We start from the raw sequence: 13405 nt of genomic DNA, 5'->3' as shown, positions 1-13405 counted from the left end.
TAATCAAACACCCCAGTTACTGGTAATCCAATAATTGAGGAATTGGCAGAAAAACAAAGAACGGGACAAAGATTAACTTTGATTGAGAGGCAAACTTTGTTAGCTTGGGAAGCAAAGCAAAACAATCTTCAATTTTTGGAAAACAAAAAGAAATTATCAAAGGAAAACAACCTGCCTTTCCATCCATAAATCCTCCTATCTTTCAACAACCTGAAACTCCACTCAAAATTGAAACAAATCAACCAATGGCAGAAGAGGGACATGGATCTGTTATTTTCACTCCTGAACAACGAGCTGAATATGAAAGACAACAAAGAGAATGGAGAAGAAAGAGAGAGGAGGAGGCAAAACAAGAAAATGATAGAAAGATAGAAAATGATCATAAAAGACAAGAAGATGGTAATGATCAAGAGGCTACCTTTGGTTTTCCAATAGTAGACACAAGTGCAATATTAGGAGAAGAAGTGAAAATGAAAAATATTCCACCTTATGTATTGCCAAATTTTTATGGAATGTCCACGGAAGATACTGGTGCATTTATGTTTGAATTTGATATTTTATGTAGAACATATGGATACACTGATGACATTCATAAACTTCGTCTTTTCCATGCAACATTAAAAGCAGCAGCTTTAAAATGGTTTATGGGTTTAGGAGAACAAAAAATAGCTTCTTGGGATGATATGAGATCGGTCTTCCTTAAAAAGTATCAAGCTTATTGTAGATCTAGAGATTCAAAGGAAGATGCTTTCAGAACGACACAACAAGAAGATGAAAGTTTAGAAGAATATTTGGAAAGATTTGCATATAATCTACAAAAATCTAAACAACACTCTCTAAATCAAGAAACCATTCAAACAATCTTTCTCAAGGGTGTAAGGGATGAATACCTTGACATTTTGAATGTGATGGGTAAAGGAGACATTTCAAACCTACCATTCGAATAAATTGTTGAGTTATGTCAAAAATATTCTAGAGGAAGATCAAAAACAGGAAAAAGAGAAGCAAGTTCAAAAGCAGCAAAGTCAGCTGCAGGAGGGATAACAAGAGCTGAAATAGGAAGCTTATTGGAAAACTTCAAAACAGACCTCTTGAGTACATTAGGGACACAAGTAGATGTGCTAAAGGCAAACAAGAAGAAAGAAGAACAAGAACAAGCTCTAGCAATATTTTGTTCCAAATGTAGAAAAAATCATCCATTGAGAGAATGTCCTTTGGATAGTGTTCAGGTTTGTGGTCTTTGTACCGAAAATCATTCCACAGAAAATTGTCTAAGATTGAAAGAATTACAAATGAACTCAATGGAAGAAGTGCCAGGAATAGAAGGTTTTTATTATGTAGCACCACGAAGACCATGGCAACCTAGGATGCCTCAACAAAATCAACAACATTTCCCTCAACAAAATTACCTCTATCCACCTCAAAATCCTTGGACCCCTCCAATGCCATGGCAAGCTTGGCCTCCACAACAATATTCACAACAACCTGCACAAGGTTAGAGAGGATATGGTTATGGAAACCAGCCACCTCAATAGTATCAACAACAATACCAACAACCATTTGCATATCCACAATATTCACAATCCATACAATTTCAACAACAACATTCTGCATATCCACAATCCATGCCATTTCCACAGCAGAATCCACCACCGTTGTTGACCCAACCACAACAGTTACAGCTACCCACAAATCAACCCAGACCAACTCAATTACCAGCCCAACCAATGGCAAATCCGAATAATAAGGTGGACAAATCTACATACACTGTAGAGGAAGCAGCATGTTTTCCCACATATTCGATTCTTCCTCTTAATGATGTCCATCTAAGGTCTGGAAAAGTGCTTAAAAAGGATTCTCCTCCAATCATAGAAGAACCAACTGAACAAGGAGAATCACCTGAAACATCACAAACTGAGATACAAATTTAGAAAGGAACAAACATTACAACACAAACACCACCTTATCCTGAAAGGTTAGTGGGACAACAAAAAGAAATAACCCTTCCTAAATTTGATATTTTAGATGAGTTAAAAAATGCTTATGTAAAAATTCTTTTGTTGAAAGCAATTAAAGAAATACCAATATATGCTAAAACAATAAAGGAATTATGCATTAAGAAATCAGGGAAAAAGAAGAAGGATCCTACTACAATCCAAGTCATTGGTAAACTAGCAAGCCTCATGTCTACACAAACCATAGTAGAGAAATATATTGATCCTGGTATCCCTATGGTTACTATATCAATAAATAATTTCTCAGTACCAAACACATTAATAGACTTGGGAGCAGCTATAAATGTAATGACAATGGAGACAATGAAAACTTTGCATTTAAACAACATTAGATCAACTTCTACAATTTTAGAACTAGCAGACAGATCTAAAGTTGTTCCTGAAGGAATATTAGAAGATATCATAGTCTCTTTGGATTCATGGGAGTATCCTGTTGACTTCCTTATCTTGCAACCAAAAACAAATTTGGGAGGACATCCTCTAATCTTAGGCAGACCATGGTTAGCTACCGCTGATGCCTTCATAAGATGCAGATCAAGAAGCATGATTATTTCACATGGAGATGAAAGGAAACACATTGCTCTTTATTCACCTGCACAATCAACTTCTTTAGAATCAGTGCTTGAAACTCAAGAAAAACAGCAAACTAAATCAGTTTTAAGTATAAATCAATTCTTTGATTTTAGAGAAGAAGAAGAGAATGAAGACTTAATGGATCTTTTCATTTCAGAACCAAGTATTTCAGATCAGCTTAGAGAAGTCCAATATGAAGCTGCAAGTAACCTTTTGAATCAATGCTTTCAGGAAACTTGTACTGTTCAAAGTTTGCGGAAATATTTTATAGACATCTTTCCTGTAAACACAATCTCCAATCCAACAATAAAAACAATTGAGGTATATCCTGGAAAGCATTTAAACATTGGAAACCAATTGCAATCAGCACAAGAGAAAGAGGTAATTGCATTATTACAGAAATATTCAAAAGCTTTTGCCTGGGATTATACTGACATGCAAGGAATCCATCCTAGCACATGTATCCACCACATCTATACAGATGATCAACTCAAACCTGTAAGGCAACCTCAAAGACGAATGAATCCCATGATGAAAGAAATAGTGAAAGAGGAACTGCAAAAATTGTTAAATGTTGGATTCATCTATCCTATTTCAGATAGTCAATGGGTTTCTCCACTGGTTATTGTACCAAAGAAAAATGGAAAGTGGAGGGTATGTGTGGACTATCGGGAACTAAACAAAGCTACACTAAAAGATCATTTTCCTCTACCATTCATTGATCAAGTGTTAGACTCATTAGCTAGAAAGAAATTTTTCTCCTTCTTGGATGGGTTTAGCGGATACAACCAGATAAGAATAGCAACAGAAGACCAAGACAAGACAACATTCACTTGCCCATGGGGAACCTATGCATATAATGTTTTGCCATTTGGTTTATGCAATGCACCTGCAACTTTTCAACGAGCAGTGCTTGCAATATTTGCTGATCTAATTCATGAATGTGTAGAGGTTTATATGGATGACTTCACAGTTTATGGAAACACATATAGTGATTGCCTAAATAACCTTGAGAAAGTTCTGAAATGATGCATTGAAACAAATTTGTCATTAAGCAATGAGAAATGCTATATGATGTTGACAGAAGGAATAGTTCTGGGACACCATATTTCCGCTTCAGGAATTAAGGTGGATCCAGCAAAAATCCAAGTCCTAGTTAACTTAATGCCTCCTACAACACAGAAAGAGGTAAGAAGTTTCTTAGGCTATGCAGGCTATTATAGACTATTCATTGAAAACTTCAGTAAAATAGCCCAACCTCTGTTCAAACTATTAGCAAAGGATATTGAATTTCACTGGACAAATGACTGTCAAAATGCATTTCAAATTCTGAAAGAAAAATTATCAGTTGCACCCATTCTCTGTGGGCCAAACTGGTCTTTGCCATTTCATATATCAACTGATGCATCTGATACCACGATAGGTGCCTCTTGGGCAGAAAGAGAACTTGTTCAATTATGCAATATACTTTATAAGCAAGAATCTAACACCTGCAGAATTGAACTACACAGTCACAAAGAAAGAAATGTTAGCCGTTATACATGCAGTAAAAAAATTCAGACACTATATAATAGGATATCAAGTTTTCATTCATACAGATCATTCAACAATCAAATACTTGATGAATAAACCCATCACCAATGGAAGAATAACAAGATGGTTACTGTTATTGCAAGAATTTAATATCACAATACAAGACCGGCCAGGCAAGGAAAATCAAGTGGCTGACTTTCTGTCCCGCATACATTCACCCAATGATCCAAATCCGGTTATAGATAACTTTCCATATGAACACCTGTTTTCCATAACAGTAAAAACACCATGGTTTGCAGACTTTGCAAACTATTTATCTTCTGGAAAGTTTCCAACTCAATTCTCTAAAAAGCAAAAATGAAAAATTGTTAGAGAAAGTTCTAGGTATAGTTGGGTAAATGGTGATTTATTTTATACTGGTTCAAATCTGATAATTAGAAAATGTGTGCGAGAAGATGAAATATTAGACATTCTAAGAGCATGTCATGATGAACCATGTGGTGGTCATTTTGCAGACAAACGAACAGCATATAAGGTGCTGCAACTGGGCTATTACTGGCCATCCATCTTCAGAGACTCTAAGGCATATGTCAAGCAATGTGACAGTTGCCAGAGAACAGGGAGACCAATCACATCAGATGAGATGCCGCTGAAGCCACAGGTCCTCATAGAACCATTTGAGCAATGGGCACTTGACTTTGTTGGACCTATCAATCCACCATCAAATGGAAAGAGGTACATCCTAGTATGTACAGATTATGTAACCAAATGGGCAGAGGCTAAAGCAGTGAACAGAGCAACAGAAGATACAGTGGTCACCTTTCTTTTTGAAGAAATCTTTGTCAGATATGGAGTACCTAGACAAATTGTAACAGATCAAGGAACACAGTTTACATCAAAGCTGGTACGAGATCTAACAGAGAAATACAAGATCAAACACAGGAAATCTACACCATATCATCCTCAAGAAAATGGGCAGGTTGAATCAACAAATAAAGTCCTAGAAAATATCATGACAAAAACAATACAGCTGAACAGAAAAGATTGGTCTGAAAAATTAAAAGATGCACTATGGGCCTACAGAATCACATGGAAGAATACAACTGGTTTTAGTCCATACCAGTTAGTATATGGAAAAGAGGCCTTATTACCTATAGAGTTTCAGATACAAACATACAGACTAGCAGCTGAACTAGGACTAGAACTGACAGAAGCACAACAACAGCGGATCATGGAACTAAATCAATTGGATGAGCATCGTCAACAAGCCATAGAACATACTACATTGGTGCAACAACAAAGAATGAAGTGGCACGACAGATATATCAAAACAAAGACATTTCACAAGGGAGACTGGGCATTACTTTTTGACTCCAAATTCAAAGACTTCAAAGCAAAGTTTACAACACACTGGCTAGGCCCATATGAAATTTACGAAATCTTTGACAATGGAGCAGTAAAGATCAGGACAATCAACCAGTACTCCACCTCGTTTATAGTGAATGGACATAGGCTCAAAGTTTATAATAGGCCTATCAGTAAATAAGCATTTATGAAACAACTGATAGAAGATACAGAACTGGAAATCATGGCACACCAGGCTCAACCATCTTCCAGTCTTGTATTTGAATAAAAAAAAAAAAAACATATAAAAAAAAACAAATAATTTGTTTGCTAGTGAAAACCAGGCAACTGGCACTTAGCAAACACGAATTCATAGGGGAAAACCAGGGCAACTTGGACTCTATGAATTCCTTCTTCTTGTTCTAGTGTTGTTATAGCTCCAAATCTCACTCTTATGGTTTGTGATGCTGCACTCATGGCCTAGGGCAACCCCTCCTTCCAGACCTGGTCCTAAAATTTAAAAAACAGTGTTTTATCGCTTATACGCGACATTGCCCTGAGTTAAACGCGTGTACACGCGGGTCTGTGTATACCCAACCCGCGTGTATGTATTAAAACACTTAAAAAAAAATATAATTCCTTATTTTCGGGCGGAGATCGCGGGTTTTACCTGCTGATCACCTGTTAGTGCCTGTGGCCCAACTGTTCCCAACCAACTCCTAACTAAAAAACTACTTTGGAGATGGTATAAAAGGACATCAAAGGGAAGGCCTAAGGGAGAGAGAAAAGAAGAGCAAGATTATTATGCTGAGATTTTCCCCTTAGACCAGGTCTGAAGTCCTTGGTGCCTTCTGCACTTCCCCCATTTTGCATAGGAAACCCTTGTTTCCATGTGTATTGGTGATCATTCATCTTTAATATCACCATTGAGTAAGACTTGGAAGGAGCTCTTGTTGGAGGCTTGAGGCTGGAACGAATCCTGGAGGAAGCTTTGCTTGGAGCCTGCTGAAGGTGTTTCAGGTGAAATCTTTCCGTTATATGTACTTTAATTGCCTTTATATAAAGAAACACGTCTTGGTTCCCGAAACAATCTTTCTTTATGCTTATGAGATTCTTGTCTTGAATTCTTGTGCAAGTAGTTACTTAAAGATTTTTATAACTAACTTTATAGCATGAAGATGGTTTGTGTATAAGTATTTGTCCATGTACTGTTGTGTTCTTTGATTTGTTTGTTTTATAGGTCAAAGGAGAAGAAGGGAACTCCAAGAAGGGTTTGGACCCTAAAGGCCTTCTCGAACGTAGGACCTTAGGTACGTACCCTAAACATTAGAATTTGCTTACATTAAAGATAATGGCTATGTGTGTGTTTCTTTGAATAAGCAATTTTCAGTCTGGTAGAGTCTTAACCCAAAGGACCCTAGGGGTACTTTCCCCTCAACCAGAATTGGCGACTCCGCTGGGGAACAACATTCTTGTTGTTCCTAGTTTGGGTAGTCTTCAAGCCAATCAAGGCTCAGCCTCTCTGTTTGCTGGCTCTGACTGTCTGATCTGTTCTTGAACTCTAAGCTTTTCCAGTTTTTCAGTCTGTATTTTTTTATTTTTCTTGAAAATCTTCAGATACGCTGTTTTTCTGGATTACAGAAGCGTATATACGCAAGTTGTACTAAGTGAACCCGCGTATACGCAGGTTTCCTCAGTTACAGTCGTGTGTACACGCACTCTGCACATCACTGCAGGCGCGTATATTATCTAATTTTCAAGATTTATAAATTGTCTTTTTGCTGAATGTCTGTCTGGTAGTTTGGGTCAGTTTGAAGCAGTCATTTTCCAGTAACAGTCCTCTGTTTAACAGGGGGCATCTTGTTCTGAACTCTTTCTAGTTATAAGGAGTATCAGTCTTGTTTTCGTTGATTGCAAGCGTCATTTTTTTTTGACACACAAGATTTTTGGTTAAGAATCTTGACTGCTCTGTTTTGGCAGAGTAGGAAGATTGGATTCAATCTTTGTGTTCATTTTGTTTTGGTGACCTTTTGTTTGCTTAACGAAACCATTTTTGTGACCATTTGCTCCTTCGTTTCGGGAAAGTTGTTTGTTACCATTTTCTTGAAACTTGTCTTTTGATCTTTTGGACTTTCATTGCTGCTTTTGATTGTCATGAGCGATTTCAAACGCATTTATTTTTGTTGGGTTTTCATCATTTGAAAGGTGTCAATTCACAAAAGTGTTTGGTTGCCTATTCATCAATCATTGGTGTCAGTATTTTTGAGAGCATTCTTTGAAAAAGACTTCTTGGCTTCATTGAAAGAAAATCTTTTGAAAGTTTTGAGTTTCGCTTTCTTAAACTTGCTTTTCATTTGATTTCCTTTTTTGCCAAGTGAAAGTGCTTTGTGTTTATCTTAGAACTTGTTTTTATTGTTTGGACGAAATGATTGGTAACACATCATCTTCTATCTAAGAATTTTAGTGGCAAGACAAATTTGATAAGGCAGCAACTTTCCTTCTTTGTTTTTAGAGTAGTCTTTAAATCTTGCATCCACATATAGTTCTTGCATTAGGATAGATTTGCATCTCTTTTTAGGCATATATAGTTTTGTTAGTTTTTGTGAGTGTGGAGTCTGAAAAGAAAAGGAAAATTTGTTTATATTAGAAGTACCTCTGAACCTCATAGAAATTGCTCTTCATCGAAAACAAAAAGTGCATGTGCATGTAGCTAAGTTTTATTAATTTCTTTTGCGTCCATAAAAAACACCACAAGTTTCATCTCCATTACCTTGTGACTTAAAGAACAGCCTAATAAAATCAAGCGCTAATTAAAATCCACTAGAACTTTTTGTTTTAGTCAGTTACGCCAACAAGTTTAGGATTTTAGGGCCTTGGATTAGGCGAGTGGAGAGTTAACTCTCCAAGGCCACATAAAACGTCAAACATAAGAGTCTGAATAACGAGAGAAAATCCAATAGCGTTAGGAAGACCAGGAAAGCTCCGGATCTGGGAGTTAAGCACGAGGGTCTGTGAAGACAGGGAAGAGAGATACCCCCTCTCCTACTTGTCCGAACTCACCTCACGACTGTTCCGCCTGGCTTCTGCGACGAGTTGGTACCCATAGTTGCCTCTCCTAGGGATCTACACAGGTGGCTGCGGAGGGGAATCCCGTGGCACCTGAGGTTGACGTTGTATCACTCTCGACAGTACTACTGGAGGGCACCCTTGCGAAGCTTGGGGGCTTGCACCGGCGCAGGCTGTTGTTAGGAGGTCAGCGTAACTTCCTCTGATACCTTCGCTGATAGGAGTGGGCCCTCATCATCCCAGACTATCTTCGGAAGGCCCCTTATTTCACTTTCTCGTATTTTGGTGTCCGGTCCTAATCACCCGGAGCGGAAATACTTGGAAGTTGTTTGACTGGCTGTATCTTTAGGGACTTTATAGTGTGTGATTTGTGCTCCGAGTTGGCCTAGCTTTCAATTTTTTGAGTCTTTAGTTAGATCATAACAAAAAATTCAAAGTGGCTGACCGATCTCCAAGACGGTCTCGAAGACTTCATGGTCTTTCGCCGCCAAGTTTAGAGCCTTCTCCGAGAAGGCGCAGAGGGAGTACCACCGGTGGGGTTCGTCCTACGCCGGTTGACGCATCGGAGATTGATCCTCCTAGCGGAGGCATTATTGCCCAAGCACGGCCTGGTACTTCTGAACAAGAGAGGGATAATCCAGTCCTTTCTCGAGTTCTTTTTCAAGCGGAGAATAACGTAGAGGTAGAAGAATTCTCAGAGTCGTTAGGGGCTCCGAATTCTCCCCTACCATTTAGTCATCCAAACGTATTGCAATACGTTGGGACTCCGTCACATAGACCATCAAGTCCAGGTTACGCTACGCACTTACCATTCATGACCACTACTGGAAGCATGGCTTCTACGAGTGCTACGACTATGCAAAACCCTACATCGGTGCAAGGGGGAGGAACCATTTCCATCCCCTCCACTTCCTTGTTTGGATCTTTTGCGAGCACATCTCTACTTGGGTCTACCTCCATTCCGTCCACGAGTGGAAATGCCCAAACCAATGCTTTTAGTACTGGACTCTTCTCTTTTGGCACCCAATCACAGGGTATTCCATCGGTTCCGTTTAGTGCCGCTACGTCCATGATGGGCGGATCGGCTTCATTCCAGGGTTTTCCTTTCGGAAGTGGTCATATACCACATTCCAACCCGACGGTAGGATCCATGCCTTTTTCTTCTATGGGACAAAGCAGCAATCCTTTCCAAGGTTGGAATAACCCTGGGGTTAGTAGTGCAGGAACTGGGAATCCGTTTATCGGCCAACAAGGGAATAGGCCGTACACCACGGTTAGTTCATTTCAAAGTATTCCTCCCCTTGCTTCGGCTTGGAATCCATATCAGGGGTTATCAACTCCTTACCATTCTTTAGGAGGAAACTTTGCGGGTTATGGAGGTTATACGGCAGGAGTTGGTCAAACTCCGAATTTTGCTGGACCACAAGGCTTGCCTTTTGGTTCAGCCGGTTCTACTGGTCACTTCGGGCAGCCTGGTGCCTCCCAAATTCCAGGACAATCTTTTCAGAGCTTTGGGAGTTCTGCCCAGTCTGGGTGGAATCCCCTAGGTACTCCTAGGCTTCTGTTTCTGGCAACGTTAAACTTGCCAGATCTCACAAAGTTAACAAATGACCCAATCAGGTATAATCCGGCCTGGCCTCCGGTCCCAACCAAACTCCCTTCGGACATTCCAAAGTTCGAAGGGAAGAGTGGTGAGGACCCGGGCGACCACGTAACCACATTCCATCTGTGGTGCTCATCCAACTCCCTCATCGAGGATTCGATTAGGTTGAGACTCTTTCAGCGCACCTTGACTGGTAATGCGGCCAAGTGGTATATAGAGTTGCCAGGGGGCAGCTTTACATCGTTCGCCAACTTAGCCAATATTTTCTTAAATCACTTTCAGTTGCCTGTCCGCTATGACGCCGGAACTGAACTTCTGGCCACCTTTCGTCAGGATAAGGCTACTCACATTTACGATCACATTCAGGAATGGAGACGGAGAAATAGGCTCATTAAAGCCGAAATTACCCCGGAATACCGTCTCGAGTGGTTTTTGAAGTCTTTACAACCCGAGATCTCCAAGGATGTCTCCATGTCTGGGGTCTATTCTGAGGAGCAAGCCATTTTTAGGGCCCAGCAATTGGAATTGATCTACTCTCAGTCTGGGATCCTACAAAAGTACTTGCCAGATGCTCCTGGATCTAAGGTTGATTTAGCTAAGCTGAAGCCAGGTCCGCACGCAGACGGTATCGTTGGGTCAGTAGACACATCTACAGTGAACTTGTTGAATCAATTGCAGCAGTTGTCTTTGCAAACTGCTTCTAACAACCAAGTCACATTGTCTAATCCTCCCGCTTCCCAAACTTCTTCAATTAATGCCATCCAATCCGATAACCCCAAAGGAAATCAAAATTCCAATGGGAAAAAGAAAGGATGTGGTAAGAAGAAGAACTCGGATGGGAAGCCCGATGCAAATAAATCCGGTAACAACGCTGGTGGTGGTAAAGGTGAGTCGAGAAAGAAAGTTAAGTTTCCTTGCAAGTTATGCAAAGGAGACCATCTAACTCATCTTTGCCCTAGGATTGAAGACGCTCAGCGCTTGTTAGGACAGCAAGGGACTTCTAGTTCGCAAGCTGTGTTAACTAACCCGTTTCCCCAAGGGCAGCAACTTCTTGCTGGCGCGAGTTCGAATCCTGGGACCTCCTCAGGGGGCAACCAGGAAGGGGAAAAAGCATCAAATGTTTTTATGATGGGTTCAAATGTCCATGTGACTACTCGGTCACGTGATTATGGTGAAGCCGAAACGTCCAAGGATAAAACCGTTCCCGGAGGTACTGACCTTCATATTGAGCGACCCCCTGTTGAGACTATACCTCGGATACCGAAAGGTTCCGCCAAACGCGCGACGATTAACCCTAATGCTAGGGCCGCCCAGAATTACTCCATTGTGGAGGATCTGGCACAAAGCCCGTGTGCTATGTCCGCTTTAGAGGTTCTCCAGTCATGTCCGGCTCAGAGAAGTGCTTTACTCTCCGTAATTGGAGCAGTTGATCTGGCTAATTCTTTAGTGCTCACTTTTGACATGTTAAATGTCAAAAAGCGACTCCCTCATCATATGGCTTTTCAGATAAAGTCTACATACCGGAAAATCAATATTTTTCGCACAGTTATAGATGAAGGAGCTTCCACATGTGTCATGTCGATGTCATGTTGGAAGGCTATTGGCTCACCTTCGGCTGTTCCTTCACCAACCGTCTTAACTGCATTTGATGGTCATTCTCACAAGCCGCATGGGATTATCCCGGCCTTTCCTATATGTGTTGGAGGGAAGGTCGTTAATATCGAAGTTGAAGTCGTAGATGCTAACCTAGACTATAATCTCCTATTAGGAAGGAACTGGGTATACGAAATGGAAGCCGTTGTATCGACTCTGTTTCGTGTCATTTGCTTTCCTCATGAGGGGAAAATCGTTAAGGTTGATCAATTGGACTATTCCCCAATCGATCCTCAAGCAAGCTCCGACTCTACTGTTCCTTTGGTGGATAACCCTCGCCCGCCGACTGAGAATTTAAGAGTAGGGATGTATTCCTCATTGATGGGTACGTTTGATCTTCCCTCTCCTTTTGCAAAAATCAATGCTATTTCATCATCCAAGGAGTCTCCTCGAGAAGAGTTCTTCCGAACTCATTATTTTTCCGACCCTTGGACCTTGCCTTCACCTACGACCACATTAGTTGAAGGACAAGTAAATGGAATGGTGTTTCCTATATCTGCAGCTGAGCTTAGATATCAGTCTATCGTAGACTCTACAGATAACCCTTCCACTCCTTTTTCTGAAGAAGAGTTGGATGGTCATGTGGCCCCAGCCTGGAGCCTAGACTCTATCTCTACCTTGGATTGCTTGGATTCAATTTTACCTTCTGAAGAAGCAATCCTTGAAGCAATGATGGGTATAGATCAACCGTGGGAAGACTTACACAATCGTTCGTACTTTCTTCCTCCTTTGCAGGAAGTGGAATCTAGGTTTTCCGAGCTCTGTACTAGTGATGTTTATATGGTGTCGAACCCTTTGGCTCCAGCACACATTCGCGCCGAAGGTAATATGTCGGTAATTTCAAAAACGATATCCATCAACATCTCTAGGGACCCTAACATCATTGAGAATATCTTCATCGGGATCGAGTGTTCCCCTGAAGAAATTCAAATCTACACCGACCTCTTTAAGGAATATCGTGACGTATTTGCTTGGTCTTATGAGGAAATGCCTGGCATTGATCCTTCTATAGTTCAACATGAGATCAAGACATATGAAAACGCGAAACCTGTTCGTCAAAGACTTCGTCCGGTTAACCCTAGGAAAGCAGCAGCTATCAAAGCTGAAGTCCAGAAGCTGCTAAAGGCGGGTTTTATATACCCTGTTCCTCTTACCGATTGGGTTTCTAATCCAGTCCCCGTAGATAAAAAGCAAGGAACAATCCGTGTATGCATCGATTTTAGGGATCTAAACAAGGCTTTTCCTAAAGACAATTACCCCACGCCATTTATTGATCAAATTATTGATGAGTGTGCGGGTAACGAGATTTTCTCCTTCATGGATGGTTTTTCAGGTTATAATCAAATCTCTATCCGTCCTGAAGATCAGCATAAGACAGCCTTCATATGTCCCTGGGGTACCTTTGCATATCGAAAGATGCCTTTTGGTCTTAAAAATGCTGGAGCCACGTTTCAGCGGGCCATGTCATACGCTTTCCACGACATCAAACATGTCATCGAGGCATACTTAGATGATCTTGCTGCTCGTTCTCGAAAGAGAACAGATCACCCTAGTCATCTTCGATTAGTCTTTGAGCGATGTCGTTTTTATAAAATCCGGTTGAATCCCAACAAGTGCG

This window comes from Pinus tabuliformis, chromosome 6 (assembly GCF_031772625.1).
Source record: "Pinus tabuliformis cultivar Carrire ecotype Pingquan chromosome 6, CPIR1, whole genome shotgun sequence".
NCBI lineage: Eukaryota > Viridiplantae > Streptophyta > Pinopsida > Pinales > Pinaceae > Pinus > Pinus tabuliformis.
Note: the sequence above shows the minus strand (reverse complement) of the source record.